General features: G+C 38.9%; 1 pseudogene; it reads left to right on the forward strand.

Moving 5' to 3' along the window:
- The first annotated feature begins 1,584 nt into the window (after positions 1 to 1,584).
- On the forward strand, positions 1,585 to 13,203 carry LOC102824478 (annotated as a pseudogene).
- Positions 13,204 to 17,918: the final 4,715 nt, after the last annotated feature.

Below are 17,918 nucleotides of genomic sequence, written 5' to 3' on the forward strand. Positions count from 1 at the left end.
TTCCTTCACTTCCATATAGTAGAACTAAACAGAAACACTTTTTAAAGAAAGTAGAAAGTTGATGCAACTTTTGAGTAATTTGATGTTCTGGGGAAATAACCACGCTCTTTTAGAGAATGTGCAAACTAAGAATTTGTGGGGGAAATATAGCATATTCAGTAGTGTAGGAATTTATTAATAATTCTTAAAACATTTTTACTTGAGTCAGATTCATTATTTATATTCTGTATTTTTAAATTTCAAAATTGAATATGTAAAAATTAGGAAAGCCAGGTAACATACATCAGCTCAGATGGTGTTGTTTGCTTTCAAAAGTGAGCTGGGTTTTCCAAAGTGGTGGAAAATACACATAACTGTGTATTTTAACAGAGTGGTATTTTTATACTGCCTTTTTTCAATTAAAAAAATAACAGTTAATGTTTTTGGTAATATATTGTCTGTAACATTTCGCAAATAATGTGTGCTTTGAACCAAAATGCTCAATACCTACCAACATTTAGACTCAAGCGTCAATGCCAAAATATTCTTATGTTCTCATATTAAATAGTATTAATACCTATATTAGAGGTATGAATGTTTTAGTATTATAGAAAATGTATACAAAAGCTTTGGGTCGATTCTTTTATGTGGTGTCTTGCACCTGTTGACTTCGAAACACTATATCTATTAGTGAATATGCATTCTGAATGACTCATGGTGCTAGTTAATGTGAGTGTCCCATTGCTGGCAGTGGGATGTGGACCAAGAATACTGACCCTCTGATCAACACTATGTAGATGTTTCTTCTGCAAAATACACAGGTTTGTATTCTGCAGTTCAGCTATTCCATTAAGATATATGTGAGTAATTGGTGAGTTCCATTATGTTCAATACATATTTATATATCAATGTTTTACTTATTAGATGGTTAAAAATAAATAAAAACTACTGCAGGTATTCACCAGAAATAAATTTCTAGCACTTTACAGATGATTAAACATATTCATTTTATGACTAAGTCAATTATTTTCTAAGGTGCATATAAATCCCATGTGAAAGTAATATCTCATAAAAATTTTTAACTGTTAGCTGCCATCTTATTTCATAAATAAAGTCTTTTATTTAAAAATATAAAATTTCAGGGTGCCTTTTTTCCCATAAAATTCAAAAGAACAATTCAATTCTGGAGAGAGAAGTAGACTGACCTGTCTTTTCAAATTAGGCATCACTACTTGCTGGTTTTGGAACTCTTTGTATATAAACTCCAGAGACAGTTCACAGTGTAAATGGACAATAATGCATTGAATTTGAAGTAGTTACTAGGAAACTTTCAAGAAGATTCATGTACTGAGAGTGTTTATTTTAATTTCAGTGGCATCATGAGTTGAATGTAAAACATAAGGAAAAGCATGTATAATACATTAAGGTTCGTAGCAGTTTCACTGATTAAAACAGTAAATTCATCTTTGTGTTTTCACTGATCAAATAAAACAAAAAATACTTCCATATGCCCATTTTGTTGTTGGTCAGTGCTGTTAAGTCGATACTGACTTACAGCAATCTTATGCCCAACAGAACGAAACACTGCCCTGTCCTGTGTCAGCCATGATACCTGAAGACGCTGTAAGATAAGCACTAGCATGTAAGGTTGATTTTCACCTCAAGGTCGGTGGTTTGAACTCATCAGCCACACTTTGTAAACCCTGTACAGGGTCACTGTGAGTCAGAACTGACTTGAAGGCACTTAGCAACAACAGCTAAAATATGTTTGGTCTTCCTTCACCAGTACTTCAGAAAACTCAACTTGCAAATACCTGATTGTCCTTGGGCACATAAATAAGTTAAAAAGTACAAACTGAGGTATTAATTTGCATCTTAATATTAATGTATTTAGAATAACCTTATAGTATTGCCATGCATGTATCACTTTATGTGTTTTTATTGCATCTTTAAAGTTCTATCTTATTCAGTATCAAGTTTTTACTATTTTTAACTAAAACGTAGCATGTTTTTCTTTTTAAAATGTAAACTTAAACTCCTGATGATTTTTCTCCCATGGGAGAACTTATTTTTTCTTAATCCTAATGAGAAAATGTACTGGACCAGCAGTTTAGAAATCTACGAATTGTCAAAAACATGGATTAAATTGTTGTTGTTGTTAAGTGTCAGTTCAGACTCATAGTGACTTTGTATAGAGTTGCTGAGGTTTGAATTGATGACCTTGCCGTTCAAAGGGACTTTGCGGCCCAGTGCTTATCCGACAGTGCCACACCAGGACTCCACTGTATTACATAGTTGTGAACAATTTCAAATAACCTTTCTAATTACTCCTAAAATCAGGCACAGCTCTTTTTTTCTGGATCAGTTGTGCAACTAGTATATTATGTATTTGTCACTTAAGTGTTTGGGGATGTATTTATATGAAAATGGTCTATATCTCTACTACTATATTGCTCATTGGCCAACTAGCTTAATAGAGCTAATTATCTTTCTGGACTAAATCGATCAAATTATTTTCACATGTAACACCAAGTTAACTTTATACTAGGCTGTTAAATGTCATATAAGAATTAAGATGCTTAAATTATCCTAAATTTTTTTTTTTAAATCATAGTATTAAGATACTCCATTTTTAACAGTACACTATAGGAAAACTGATGTGCTCTGCAAATACTTGATTCCCAAAAATAAAAATTATGTTTAGGGAAATGACATGTAAATAATTCATCTACTTCAACCATCAATTTAGAAGGAAATGCCCTGAGACACCCAGGAAGCTAATGCACAGTGTTGGATACCTTAGTGACTAGGCTATTGCAGGAATCATCACCACCAAGGTGGCCAGAAGGCTAACCTGAAGCTCAACAGACGTCGAGAAGAAGACTGCTGGATGAATGAGGGTGAGGGATGCTAAGCAGATGATCTGTATCTCAAGGTCTGTGACTGCCTTGAATTAATGGCCAACTTTATAAATCTGTGGAAATGCAAATAATTAGTAATATCAAAAACTCCCTAAAGCAGTATTTTGCATGACTTCTTTATGGTGGTGGTGTGCCGTGGAGTCGGTTCTGACTCATAGCGACTTTGCATAGGGCTTCCAAGGCTGTAAATCTTTACAAGAGCAGAAAGCCTCATCTTTTTCCCACAGAACGGCTTGTAGTTTTGAACTGCTGACCTTGATGTTAGGAGCCCGACTTGTAACCAATCCGCTACCAAAGCTCTAGATATGTCATTCTAAACAGAAACAATGTCATAAATGATTTGCATTTTTAGCAATCACTGAGCAAATATCAGTAGATATGTATGTTTGCATGTGGCTGCATGTATATGTGTATGGTGATAGATCTTTGTTTTTACTTTTCGTATGCTAATGCTAAGAGCATGTACCTTTCCTGCAGCAACTATTACTTTAAGTAGTCTGTTATTCCATTCATTAGAGCCCTTACCTGAACTCACAGTCCTTTGTACTATTCACAGTTTCTTCTCTCTCCCTCCCTCCCTTATGTATACCTAATTTTTCTATTTGCTCTTGTATTCCTTGCGATAGCAGAAGCTGATGATTAACTTTATTGATCTAATTCGGTTCTTATGTTAATTTTAAATTTGAACCGTGCCTGTCTTCCTTTCTGGAAAAGTCTTGACTGTTAACTCTTTTAATATTGATTTTCCCACATTATCTTTTCTATTTTCTTACTCTGGAACCCCTGCCATATATACGTGCCTCCTTCATATTCTGTTCTCCACATCTCTTTAAGATTTCTCTTACCATCTCACTGTTATATTCTGGAGATTTACTCATGTGTACCTTTAAATTCACTGATTCTTTCTTCAATTGTGCCTGCTCTTCTGTTTACCCCATCTGTTGAGCTTTCCTTAAAATAATCTCACTGGCAATATTTTTCATGTCTGAGATCTGTATTTGTTTTTTATATCTGGCAGTTCTATCTGCCTATCCTCCTGTTCTATTTCAAGGGTGTTTTTTCTTCACCCTAACTTAGAGGATTTTCAGCTTAAATATTTTAAAGTCCTCTTACTGTTTTTTGCCTGTGAATGGTCTTATTTAAGACTATAGCCTGTTTTTTTATGGAACCAGACAGCATATATTTTTTGTCTGTGAGCTCCTATATTTTGAAAGCATTAACTTGCATAGCAGTTTCATCCCATATGTCTTGGGTTATGAAGATTTCCTAATGAAGTAGTAGTTAAACTACCTCTGCCTGACTTCACAAATTATCTTTGAAAGAAATCTTGTATCAATATGCAGACTGAGAAAATGTTGTCTTTTGTACATAGCACACCCTCACTGACTAGGTCTGGGCTTTGTGCTCAGAACAATGACTCTCTTTCCATCTACCACCAAGGGCAGGTGAATTGCCTTGGATCCCCCATTTGTGCATATTCTGTGGGCTTCTAAATCAACATTTTAAATATAGAACACATGCTCAGCTTCGCACCATGCGTATGCCTTGACTTCGGCTCTCCTACTTCCATATCAAAATCCCAGACCTCTCTGGGTCACAGCCACTTGCATCCCCATTCAACTCTCTCTCACATCTGACACCAGAAATGTCCTCCTTTTTGCATTTGAAAGCGCTCTCATTAAAAAAATATTTTGTTCTGAACTTATGTACATTTGGAGTGAAAAAGTATATATTAGTGAGTTTGCAATATGCCACCTTGATACTGAATTAATTTAGTGCATTACACAGAGCAGACACTCCACAAATGTTTGTTTCTTGAAGGGGTGAGTGCCTATGTTATGGATGTTTTACAAGACTCTGCTCAATTTCTTATATGAACAACTGAAATAGATCTGTAAAGTTAATGTCTTGGAAACAAAGGGTAATAATAATGGTCAGACATCTTCACAATGTTGGATTGACGTAATATAATGGCTTCCTAGGACACGTGAAATTTATGACTAATTCATTACCTCCCACAAGGAGCCCCAGCACAGCTGCTAACCAAAAGACTAACAGTTTGAATCTGCTAGTCACTGTGAGGGAGAAATAGGAGGCTTTCTGCTCCCATAAAGATTTACAACATCAGAAACCATATACAAGATTGAAGTCGACTCTACAGTACACATCCATTACCATTACCTCCCACAGCTTCTATCAGAAAATGAGATCCTGAGAAAAACACACAGAATGGGTAAGCTCTGATAAAAGAAAGACGCTTGAGAACACGGGGCAACTGTGAACTCCAACTATGTATAAAATACTGGTTTCTGCTTTCAGAGTTCACAGTGTAATAAGGAAAACAGGCATATAAACAACTATTAAACCCAACAGTATCAAATTAAATTCATTTTACAAGCAGTAAACATGGAGCACTGAATATGTGTCAGTAATTGTTCTAAACTCTGTCTTAGGCTCTGTGAATGACAATGAATGGAAAAGCATCTCTTGAGTTTTAATTGTCTTGTTTATCCAGCCATTTTCTCTATAGAGCTTTAAGCTCTTCCAGAGTAGTTGCACAGTAGTTACGAGTCGGGTGCCTAACCTCAAAGTCAGCAGTTCAAAACTACCAGCCATTCTGCAGGAGAAAGAGGAGGCTTTCGTTCCTGTAAAGATTTACAGCCTCAGGGTCCCTATGAATCGGGACTGACTCCACAGCACACCGCCACCACCACCAGGGTAGTAGCTAACTACAGTGACAGCTGTGCATATGAGAACCAAGAGTCAAATTTATTTGTGTGCCCTGGTTTCCATGTCCCTATTCGATGGCACTTTACAACAACAATCTGGTAGCCCTGTGGCATAAGCATTGGGCTGCCAACTATAAAGTCAGCACTTCAAACCACCAGCTACTCCAAGGAGAAAGATGAAGCTATTTGCTCCCATAAAGATTTACAGTCTCCGAAACCCTAAGGACCCTAAAGAGCAGTTCTGCTTTACCCAATAGTCTTGCTATGAGTTGTAATCAACTCAATGGCCATGGGTTTGTTATTATCTGCCTTGTAGGACCTTAACTACTTATTCATTGAAGAGACTGACTAACACTGCTGTTGCTTCAACTCCTAACTCTATAGCACACTTGTTCTGCCCTAGGGTGAGACCACGTTTTGGCACAGCATTTCACATCTACCATGGAAGAAGCCCAGACATAGAGGCTCTCTGATTCTTCCCACCATTTTCAGACTCAGATGAAATGCCTTGACCTGGGGTTGCCATCTGCCATCCCAGTTGCAACCTGGAACAGACTATGTCAAACCAAGAAAGCTGAGTGAATTTTGACAGACTGAGGTGTTTCTACTCCCTTCCTGCCTTCCATAGCCCTTTAGTGGAGCAACTGATTTACACTCAACAAGTCCTGGTGTAGCATGGTGGGATAGTGCGGCAGACCGCAAAGTCGTTTGAACTGCAAGGTCAGTGGTTCAAGCTCACCAGCTGCTCCTTGGAAACCCTATACAGGGTTGCTATGGGTCGGAATCGACTTGATGGCACTTAACAACAACAACTAACTTAAAAGGAGTTCTGGTGTGGAACCATAGGATAAGCACTTGACCTCAAGGTCAATTTGAACCAGAACGCCAGTGGTTTGAACTCACCAGATACTCCTCAGAAACCATATACGGAGTCGCTATGAATCAGAACCAACTTGATGGCACTTAACAACAACAACTAACCTAAAAGTAGTTTGAATCCACCCAGTAGGGCCATGCAACTTAGGCCTGACCATCTCTTTCTGTAAAGATTACAGCCTAGAAAACCCTATGGAGTAGTTCTACTCTAATGCATGATAGGAATCAACTTACTGTCAGTGGGAGTTGGGGGGCTTTTCTACCTGCCATGGACTTCTCTGAGATACTGTAGTGTAATGTGGTCTATCTGCATAACCATTCAAATAATATTGTCTTGTGAAATGTGACCAGCTTGAAGACATAGCTTGCTTTACTAATTTTATCCTTCTCTCACTGCCCTAAGATTGCACCTTCCAATAAGCATTAGCACATGAAATTTAACTCAAGTTCTATTGTTTGGAGTACTCAGACCCAGATAATTAGTAATGAAAGCAGATCTTGAAGATGGAGTTTGGATAACCACTTCTTTGCTGGTGGTAACAGGTAAAGTAGTAATGTCTGACAGGCAGGAGTATTACAATTACTACACATTTTATTAAAATGTGGTTTATTAAAACAAAAGTTCAGCCAGAGGATAAAGCATTGAACGATCAGTAGGCTGCTGCTTGATCAGTGTGAGGATAACCATAATAATAAGAGTGACTTTTTAAAGTACTATTTGTGGCGGTGGTAGTAGTGTGCCGTGGAGTCAGTTCCAACTCATAGCAACCCTGTACAGGGATTCCCAGGATGTAAATCTTTACTGGAGCAGAACACCTCATCTTTCTCCCACAGAATAGTTTTGAACTGCTGATCTTGAGGTTAGCAGCCCAATTTGTAACCACTACTCTACCAGAGCTCCTTACTACTGGTGATGTTGTTGTTAAGTTGTTGTTAAGTTGTAGTTGAGTCGATTCCGACCCATAGTGACCCTGTATAGGATTTGCAAAGATCAGCTGGTGAGCTTGAACCACCAACCTTGCAGTTCAAATGAGTTGGCAGTCTGGCACATTAACCAACAGTGCCACACCAGGACTACTGCTGTTAGGTACCACCAATTCCGTACTGACTTCCATTGTTAGGTACCATCAATTCTGTACTGACTCATAGTGACCCCAGGTGCTACAGAATGAAACACTGCCTGGTGCTGTGCCAACCTCACGATTGTTGCTACATTTGAGCCCAATACTGCTGCAACTGTGTCAACCCATCTTGTTGGGGGGGCGGGGTGTCTTCCTTTTTCTCCAACCCTCTATTTTACCAAACATGATGTCCTTCTCCAGGGATTGGTCCCTCCTAATAATAAGTCCAAAGTATGCGAGACTAAGTCTGACCATTCTGGTTTTCACGGAGCATTCTGGCTGTACTTCTTCCAACAGAAATGGGTTTGTTCTTTTATCAGTACATGACACTTTTTTTTTTTTTTTTTTTTTTTTTTTTTTTTTTTTTTTTTTTTTTTTAGTTTTTATTGTGAATTGAGTGAAAGTTTACAGGGCAGATCATCAGTTTTATATTCAAGAAACCATATACTTTGTTTCATTACAATGATTATAATCCCCTCCATATGCCATCAATTAACACTATTTCTCTCTATTCATTTTAGCTTTTTTTTCAAACACTCAGGTATATATAATAATCTAAACCACCAAAGGGCACATTCTGCAAGTATGCCTCCTGGCCACCAGCTCTCAGTCCCTCTTTTTCCATGAATCTAGAAACCTCAGCTGCTTCCTCTCTCCATGTCCTCATGTCTGCCTCCATCTCTGCTGTTGCTGCTTCTCTGGATAGGGTCCCACATTCCACTTGTGCTCTTCTCCTTGATGGTCTTAGTATCCTCTGTTTCTAGACTGTAAGATTAAATACTCCCCCATTTTTGTTACAAAACTGCTACCTTTACAATTGTGACAGTCACAAGTAGTCATGATAACAATTGCTATTGAATCATAAGAACATTAACCCCATCTCTTTTCACCAGACCCAACTAAACAAGATGAAAACTATTCAGTGGGGACTCAATCTTCCCCTGCACAGTCTTAAACTAATTCCCTCTTGAAAACTTGTAAGCCAGTCACTTCATGCTTTTATCACCCCCTCATTTTAGGTAGTCAGTGTCTAAGTTGCCCATCCTATCTTCCGAGGCGATAGCATTGATACTTCATGTGAAAACTCCTTTTCCTCTCTGTTGCTATTTTGAGCTACTACATCCATGAGTATAGGTCAAGTTCATCAAATTTTAACAATTTACCCTCACTTCCTTTATACATAATACTTTTAATATTCTCCTCTAGCAATGTAATTCAAATGATTCAATTCTTCTACAATCTTCCTCATTCACTGCCCAACTTTCACATTCATATGAGATTATTAAATATATCATGGCTTTGGACAGGTGCACTTTAGTCCTCAAACTGACATCTTTGCTCTACAACACTTAAAGAGATCTTGTGCAGCAGATTTGCCCAATGCAATACGTCATTTGATTTATTGACTGTTTCTTCCCTGATTGTTGATGGTTGATCAGAGAAGAATGAAGTCTTTGACAACTCCAATCTTTTCTCCATTTAAATGGATATTGCTTATCAGTAAAGTGGTGAGGATTTTTGTTTCCTTTATTGAGGTGTAACCCACACCAAAGGCTATGGTCTTTGATCTTCATCTGTATTTTAAGTCTTCTTGACTTTCAGCAAGCAATTTGGATCATCTGCATATCACAAGTTAATAAGTCTACCTCCAATCCTGATGCCATGTTTTTCTTCATATAATCCAACTTCTTGGATTATTTGCTCAACATACAGAGTGAATAAGTATGGTGAAAGAATACAACCTTAGCGCACACCTTTCCTAATGTTAAACCATTTTGTGTTCCCTTGTTCTGTTCGAACAGCTGCCTCTTGGTCTATGTATTCCAGAATGCTCACTCTCCGCAATGTTGTCTATAGCTTGATATGATCCAAACAATTGAAAGCCTTTGTGTAGTCAATAAAGCACAGGGAAGAGAGACCTTGAAGAAAAGCAGAGGCTCAGTACCACTCATTGTCAACTTTAGACATACTCCAAGAGCTAGGCCTACTCTGGTAACTTTGTAAGAAACTCTTCTGCAGTCTTACAACTGACTGTAATGAAATTGTATAAAAGAACTGATTATATAAATGGAATAGCTGCAAAGAACACTTAGTTGTACAACTTCAATAGGTTCACTATGTAAAAGACAATGTCTCAGTGCTATGTTAACTCCAGCATTCTATAAAATAATCATCTTGACAATTCAGAGAACATCACACTGGACGTCTGTACTGATCATATCATACTAACTGGATATGCATGAAGCAGGAAGCACCTAGATGATCTAGGAAGGCTCACTTATACCATAAAATGGACTAGTATTTGTCATTTTGAATCTGACAATCAGATGATTTATTATACCAGGACCAATAAATTCAAGAGGAATGACTTCACATCCATCATCAAAAAGAGCATTTCAAAATCTATCTTGAAGTATAATCCTCTTTGTGATAGGATAATATCCATATACCTACCAAGAGGAAGTTCAAGGTGCATTAAAGGAATTGGCAAAGAGCAAGGCACCAGGAATTGATGGAATAAAAATTGAAATCTTTCAAGACAGTGAGGCAGCACAGAGGGCACTTACTCATCTCTGCCAAGAAATTTGGAAGACAACTATCTGGCCAACTGATTGGAAATGATCCATATTTGTGCCCATTCCAAAAAGAGGTGACCCAACAGAATGTGGAAATCATCACACAATCTTTGATATCCCATGCAAGTAAAGTTTTGCTAAAGGTAATACAGAAATGGCTGCAATGATACATTGACAGAGAACTTCCAGAGGTTCAAGATGGATTTAGAAGAGGCCGTGGAATGAGGGATATCATTTCTGATGTCCGATGGATCTTGGCTGAAAGCAGAGACTATCAGAAAGATGTTTACCTGTGCTTTATTGACTACACAAATGCTTTAGATTGTGTGCATCATGACAAGCTATGGATAACATTGAGAAGTATGAGTATTCTGGAACCTTTAATTGTGCTCTTGAGGGATCTGTACATGGACCAGGAAGCAGTTATTCGAACAGAACATGGGAACACTGAATGGTTTAAAATTAAGAAAGGTGTGCGACAAGGTTATATTCTTCTATCATACTTATTCAACCAGTACGTTGAACAAATAATCCGAGAAGCTGAGTTATATGAAGAAAAATGTGGCATCCAGATTGGAGGAAGACTCATTAACAACCTGTGATATGCAGATGATGCAACCTTGCTTGCTGAAAGTGAAGAGGACTTAAAACATTTATTGATGAAAAAAAAATTTACTGATGAAGATCAAAGAGCACAGCCTTCAGTATGGATTACATCTCAATGTAAAGAAATAAAAATCCTCACCACTGGACCAATAAACAACATTCTTATCAGCGGAGAAAAGATTGAAGTTGTCAAGGACTTCATTCTTCTTGGATCAACTATCAGCACTCATGGAAGCAGCAGTCAAGAAATCAAACGATGTATTGCATTAGGCAAATCTGCTGCACAAGACGTTTTCAAAGTGTTGAAAAGCAAAGATGTCAGCTTGAGAATTAAGGTGCACCTGACCCAAGCCATGGTATTTTCAATAACCTCATATGCATGCGAAAGCTGGACAGTGAATAAGGAAGACCATAGAAGAATTGATGCTTTTGAGTTATGGTGTCGGAGGAGAATATTGAAAATGCCACAGGCTGCCAAAAGAACCAATAGATCTGTGTTGGAAGAAGTGCAGCCAGAGTGCTCCTTGGAGGCCAAGATGGCCAAACTTCATCTCTCATACTTCAGACATATTGTCAGGAGGGACCAGTCACTGGAGAAGGATATCATGTTTAGTAAGGTGGAGAGTCAGAGAAAAAGAGGAAGACCCCCAACGAGATGGATTGGTCATGTGGCAGCATCGATGGACTCAAGCGTGGCAACAGTAGTGAGGTTGGCCCAGGTTCGGGCAGTGTTTCGTTCTGCTGTGCATAAGGTCACTATGGGTTGGTACCTATTTGATGGCACCTAACAACAACAACAACAACCAAGAAGAACAGTTAATACTCCTATAATTCAAATTAGTGCACCAACCACTATAGCCAGTGATGATGAAATTGAAGAATTTTAACTTCTTCAGTCTGAAATTGATTAAAGTATCATACCATCAGGATGTACTGATAGTTACTGGAGATTGGACTGCAAAGGTTGGAAACTGAGAAAAGATTGTTCGTTGGAAAATATGACTTTGGTGATAGAAACGATGCTGGAGAGCTCATGGTAGAATTTTGTAAGACCAATAACTTGTTCATTGTAAATACCTTTTTAAAATAACATAAAAGATAACTATACACAAGGCCTTCACCCAGTGGAATACACGGAAATCAAACTGACTACATCTGTGGGAGAGACAGTAGAAAAGCTCCATATCACCAGCCAAAGCAAGGTTAAGAGTAGACTGTAGAACAGATGATCAATTGCTCACATACAAGTTCAGGCTGAAGTTGAACAAAATTAAAACATAATGAAAGCCAAGGCATGACCTGGAACATGTTGTTGTTAGGTGCCATCGAGTCAGTACTGACTCATAGCAACCCTATGCACAGCAGAATGAGACACTGCCTGATCTTGGGCCAACTTCACTACTGTTGCCATGTTTGAGCCCATTGATGCTGTGACTTTGCCAATCCATCTTGCTGGGGGTCTCCCTCTTCTTCTCTATCCCTCCACCTTGGAGGGGGTGTTGCAAAAGAAGGCAAATCTTATTCTCTCCTACCATCCACCTGTTTTTCTACCCACGAAGCACTTAACTTGGAAAACCTGGAAGGAGCGCATGGTGATCCAAGCTCTGGAAAACAAAGTTGGTATCCACTCTCCTCACATAACCTATGATGCTCCCCAAAGGGAGTCAACACCTGGTTGGCTAAAGGACTTGGAGCTTGTACCTCTTGCTCGATACATCCTTTCAAAGCTGCCAACTACACCACAGAGGGATTCCATCAAGTATAATTCAGTGGTAACCACACCCTAGATGTGGATAAGGTCATGTCTGCAGTGAATGGGATTGCAGGTGATTTTGTCATTTCCTTTTCTGCCAAGACTCCTGGTGAAAACCTTACACTGATCAGTCAGAATTGTACTTAGAAGTCTCTGCTGCAGGTGGTGACTTTTCCCTCCCCAAACAGACAACTTTATCAAGAGACTAAAACTCTGTCACTAGAGAAGCCTCTGCTTCGGCCCACTGGAATGGGACAGATATGTACACTGGATGATCCTGTGATAGGCAACCTTGGCAACCAAGATTGAAAGAATCAAGCAACACCTAAAACTGCCACATGTCTGCCTTGGTCTTGGGGTAGTGAGGACCTCAGAGTTCCACATCAGTCGTGGCCCTGTGTGCTGGTTCTGGGAGCCGTGTTCTGCAGGATGTAGAAGCTTACCTTTACCTTACAGGTAGGATGTCCCATCATGATGTTCTAGAATCTGCTTCCCAAGGAATGAATGTCATCTGTGAGCATAGCAACATAGAAAGAAAGAGACTTTCTTTCTGACCTTTGAGATATGCTGAGTTCTCACTTGGAAAATAATATTAATATTATCCTGCCAGAGACAGATAGGGACCCTCTTCGTGTGGTATAATGTGAACACGATCAACACTTTAATAAATCAATCTACAGACTGATTGAATTCCAACTCAATTGTGTGACATGAGTCAGGGGAGTTTTTGTCTTTCTGGAGTGTCTTAATTTGTTTTTTTTCTGGTGTCTTAATCTGGTACACCAAATGTTGTATAGCTCATAGAGTGAAATTTTAATGTGACTATTTTATTAAAGAATAAATATTCGTTATAATCTCTAGGGAAGATTGACAAGAATCTGTGTTTAATATTCAGGGAAAGTAGCTCAAGTAATCCTCTCGTTAGCTTATTTATCCACGGGATGACTCAATCTAGTTATCTCTGCCTTTGGCTAGCTTACAAATATACTTTAAAAAATTGGGATTGGAACATTTATTGTAAATTAGTCTCTTTGGGTCTTTCTGTATATTACTTATATCACCAATCACTCCTGGATTTCAGAATCAGAATGAGAATTATCAGTATTTAAATACACACACAGAATCCGAGAGAAATCCTGTGACACTGATAGGCATATGCACACCCATACCATCATAGTATTATTTACAGCCAAAAGATGGAAACAACCTAAGTGTCCCATCAATGAATACCATATAATGATGCAGAACAGTGAATCTATGGAACATTTGAAAACATAAATAAGTCTGGAGGACATTATGCTGAGTAAAATAAGTCAATCACAACAGGACAAATACTGTATGAGACCACTCTAATAAAAAGCTTGAAATGCAGAAAGAAACATTCTTTGATGATTACTAGGGAGAAGAAGGGAAAGGAGGAAGAAGTACTAACTAGACAGTAGATAGGAGTTCATTCTGGAAGAGAGGCCATATGCACAAGAACACCCACACTTGCAGATAATACCCACTTAACCTGGCTTTAGTGGCTGGATGATCAGAACTCAACTAGAAGAAGAAAGAAGAGGAAAAAAGAGTAATCTGATACAATTTGATGAACTTGACCTACACCTATGTAGTGCAAAAGTGGGAACGAATCTTTAAAGTGAGGATCATTCCCACCCCCTCAACACACAGATTAGACAGGGATGTGCAACTTGGACATTGGCTACCCAAAATGGGGCAGGGAGGGCATACAAAGGCAAGAAGTGACTGGTGTACAAGCTTTCAAGAGGGAGCCTAGATCCAGAGGGTGTGGAGGGAGGTAGAATCTCCACTAAGTAGTATACAATCTGGGCAGGGCTATGACAGGAGATGGGGATGGCATTCATGTGGCACGATAGTGAATAATTTCTCTCAGGACTGATTGTGAGGGTTGGAAATGTAAAGAAAGACATTTTTAGTAAAAGAAGGGGAGTGGTTGACTTTGCAGTCCAGGAGTGGAGGTCCCTAGGACCATCAAGGGAGAAGAGCGGAATGCAGAACCCTACACAGAGAAGCAGTGACACCAGAGATGGAGGCATAGACTATGACATGGAGAGATGGAATGACTGGGGACTCTAGACCCAGAGAGGGAGAGGGGCTGTGTGCTGACAACCAGGGGGCAAGCTTGCAGGGTATACCCTTTGCTTGGTTGATGATGCATAGAGGGGATTATAACCATGACAATGAAATTATATATGATAGGATGAATGTAAAGCTAATGTTCTCCCACGTAAACTATCACATATTTCACAATAAAAAAAAAAAAAAAAAAAAGTTCATTCTGGAGACAATAAGAAAAAGACAAAAAATCCGCTTTAAAAATGGGCAGAGGGCACAAATAGACATTTCTCCAAAGAAGAAATTCAGGTGGCCAACAAACAAATGAAGAAATGCTTGGAAACGGTTCTACATCCTATTTCGATGAGTAGTGTCTGGGATCTTAAAAACTCCTGAGTGGCCACCTAAGGTTCAACTATATGTCTATCCACGTGTGGAAGAAAGAAGATTGGTTATTATTGATGATGCCTGGAATCCAGTGGACTAATGGAACATGTGAATATCAGTCTCCATGACTCTGAAGCCAGACGAACTAGATATTGCTTGGCTTCCACTACCAACTTCTGTGAAAGGGATCACATTAGAAAGTCCCAATTAGAGTGGTAGAAAATGTAGAACAAAACAACAACAAAAAAAATCTGGGCTTATTGGTCAGAAAGAGACTGGAGGAACTCGAGACTATGGCCCTCAAACACCCTTCAGGTCTGGAAAGGAACTCACTGTCATGACCCAATTTTCAGCCAAGCAGTAGATATGTATATAGTGGAGGCAACGGCACCTATATATAAGATATGCTTATCATGGAATGGTCAATCATTCAAAATCAAAAGGGCAACATTTGCTGAAGGACAAAGCTGAGATGAGATGGGAAGGTGGGTGGACTGGAAACGAACCACAGGGAGGAAGTGCGATGATTGTTGCGTGGAAGGATTACATTCATTGAGATGAGACAAAGCATATGATTTATTGAATGTTTTTACATCAACAAATCTTGTTAAGTAAACCTTCACTTAATTCACAATAAAAGTTAAAAAAAAAAAAAAAAAGATGCTTGAGATTATTAGCCATTGTTATTGTTGTTAAGTGCAATGAAGTCAATTCTGACTCATAGAGACCCTGTATAGGTTTCTGAGGAGCTTCTAGTGAGCTTGATCCATTGACTTTGAGGTTCAACGCGACCTTGCAGTCCAGGGCATTAACCCACAGCACCACACTAGGACTCTACCAGGACCCCACAGTCCATTAGCCATTGTTGTTGTTGTTAAGTGCCATCGAGTCGGTACTGACTCATAGTGACCCTATGCACAACAGAATGAAACAATGCCCAGACCTGGGCCAACCTCATAATTGTTGCCATGATTGAGCCCATTGATGTTGCCACTTGGCCAATCCATCTCGTTGGGGGTCTTCCTCTTTTTCTCTGAGCCTCCACCTTACTGAACATGATATCCTTCTCCAGTGATTGGTCCCTCCTGACAATATGTCCAAAGTATGAGAGACGAAGTTTGGCCATGCTGGCCTCCATTAGCCATTAGATAGATATAAATAAAAACAGCACTGAGCTATCATCTCACACCAGCATTAATAGCAAAGTTAAGAAACAAAAACAGAAAACAACAAATGCTGGTAAGGGTGTGGAGAGACTGGAACCCTTATATACTGCTCATTGGACTGTGCATTCACTGTGGAGAACAGTATGGCACTGTTAGGGTAAGAGGACAGGAGTTGTTACTAAGGAAAAAAGATTAGTAGTGTCAGCATCAGGAAAAGATCAATAAAACCAGAAAAAAAAAAAATCCTCCAAATTCAAAGAATAGAGAAGCAGGATCTGGACAAGAGATAGGGTGTAAACAACATAAAAAAAAAAAAAAAAAATACTATCTCCTTGTGCATCCAGAAGTCAGTGAGTTTGTGAACCTTCCTTCCCTAGTCAGCTAACTATGGGATTGTTAACCCTCAGCTACCTATTGTTGTTGTTGTTATGTACTGTGGAATCTGTTTCGACTCATAGCAACTCTGTACAGGGTTTCCGAGGCTGGAAATCTTTACGGGAGCAGAAAGCCTCATTTTCCCTCAGGGAACAGCTGATAGTTTCAGCTCCCTATTAACCTCCCCTTAACCAGATTTTTCTTGGCAGAGATAAAGTGAGTGCCTCCTGTGCCGCCTCACTTTCTTGAAAGATTTCAATTTTCATTCCATCAATTCCTGGTGCCTTGTTCTTTGCCAATTCCATCAATGCACTTTGGACTTCCTACCTGAGTATCATTGGCTCTTGATCATATGGTACCTCTTGAATTGGTTGAACATTAACCATTTCCTTTTGGTACAATGACTCTGTGTATTCCTTCCATCTTCTCTTGATACATTCTTCATCATTCAATAATTTGCCCAGAGAATCTTTCAATAATGAAAGTCGAGGCTTGAATTTTTTCTTCAATTCCCTCAGCTTGAGAAATTCTGAGCGTGTTCCTCCTTTTTGGTTTTCTGATTCCAAATCTTTGCATCTTTTATTATAATATTTGGCTTTATCTTCTTGAGCTGTCTTTGAAATTTTCTGTTCTGCTCTTGGATCTCCTCATTTCTTCCATTTGCTTTAGCATCTCTACGCTGGAGAGCAAGTTTCAGAGGCTCTTCTGACATCTACTTTGATCTTTTCCTTCTTTCTTGTCTTCTTAATGACTTTTTTGCTTTTTCATGTATGATGTTCTTGATGTCATCCCACAACTCTTCTGGAAGACAACTATCCCACAACTCTTTTGGAAGACAACTATTTGGTCGACTGATTGGAAGAGATCCATATTTGTGCCCATTCCAAAGAGAGGTGACCCAACGGAATGCGGAAATCATCGGACAATCTCTTTGATATCTCAAGTGAGTAAAGTTTTAATAAAGGTAATACAGAAACGGCTACAATCATACATTGACAGAGAACTTCCAGAGGTTCAAGCTGGATTCAGAAGAGGCCATGGAACGAAAGATATCATTGCTGATGTCTGATGAATCTTGGCTCAAAGCAGAGAATACCAGAAAGACGTTTGCCTATGCTATATTCACTCCACAAAGACTTTCAATTGTGTGGATCATGATAAGCTCTGGACAACATTGTGAAGTATGAGTATTCCAGAACACTTCATTGTACTCATGAGGAATCTGTACCTGGACCAAGAAGCAGTTGTTCGAACAGAACATGGGAACACTGAATGTTTTAAAATTAAGAAAGGTGTGCAACAAGGTTGTATTCTTTCACCATACTTAGTCAACCTGTGTGCTGAGCAAAT

The sequence above is a fragment of the Chrysochloris asiatica genome, unplaced genomic scaffold, assembly GCF_000296735.1.
Source record: "Chrysochloris asiatica unplaced genomic scaffold, ChrAsi1.0 scaffold00095, whole genome shotgun sequence".
NCBI lineage: Eukaryota > Metazoa > Chordata > Mammalia > Afrosoricida > Chrysochloridae > Chrysochloris > Chrysochloris asiatica.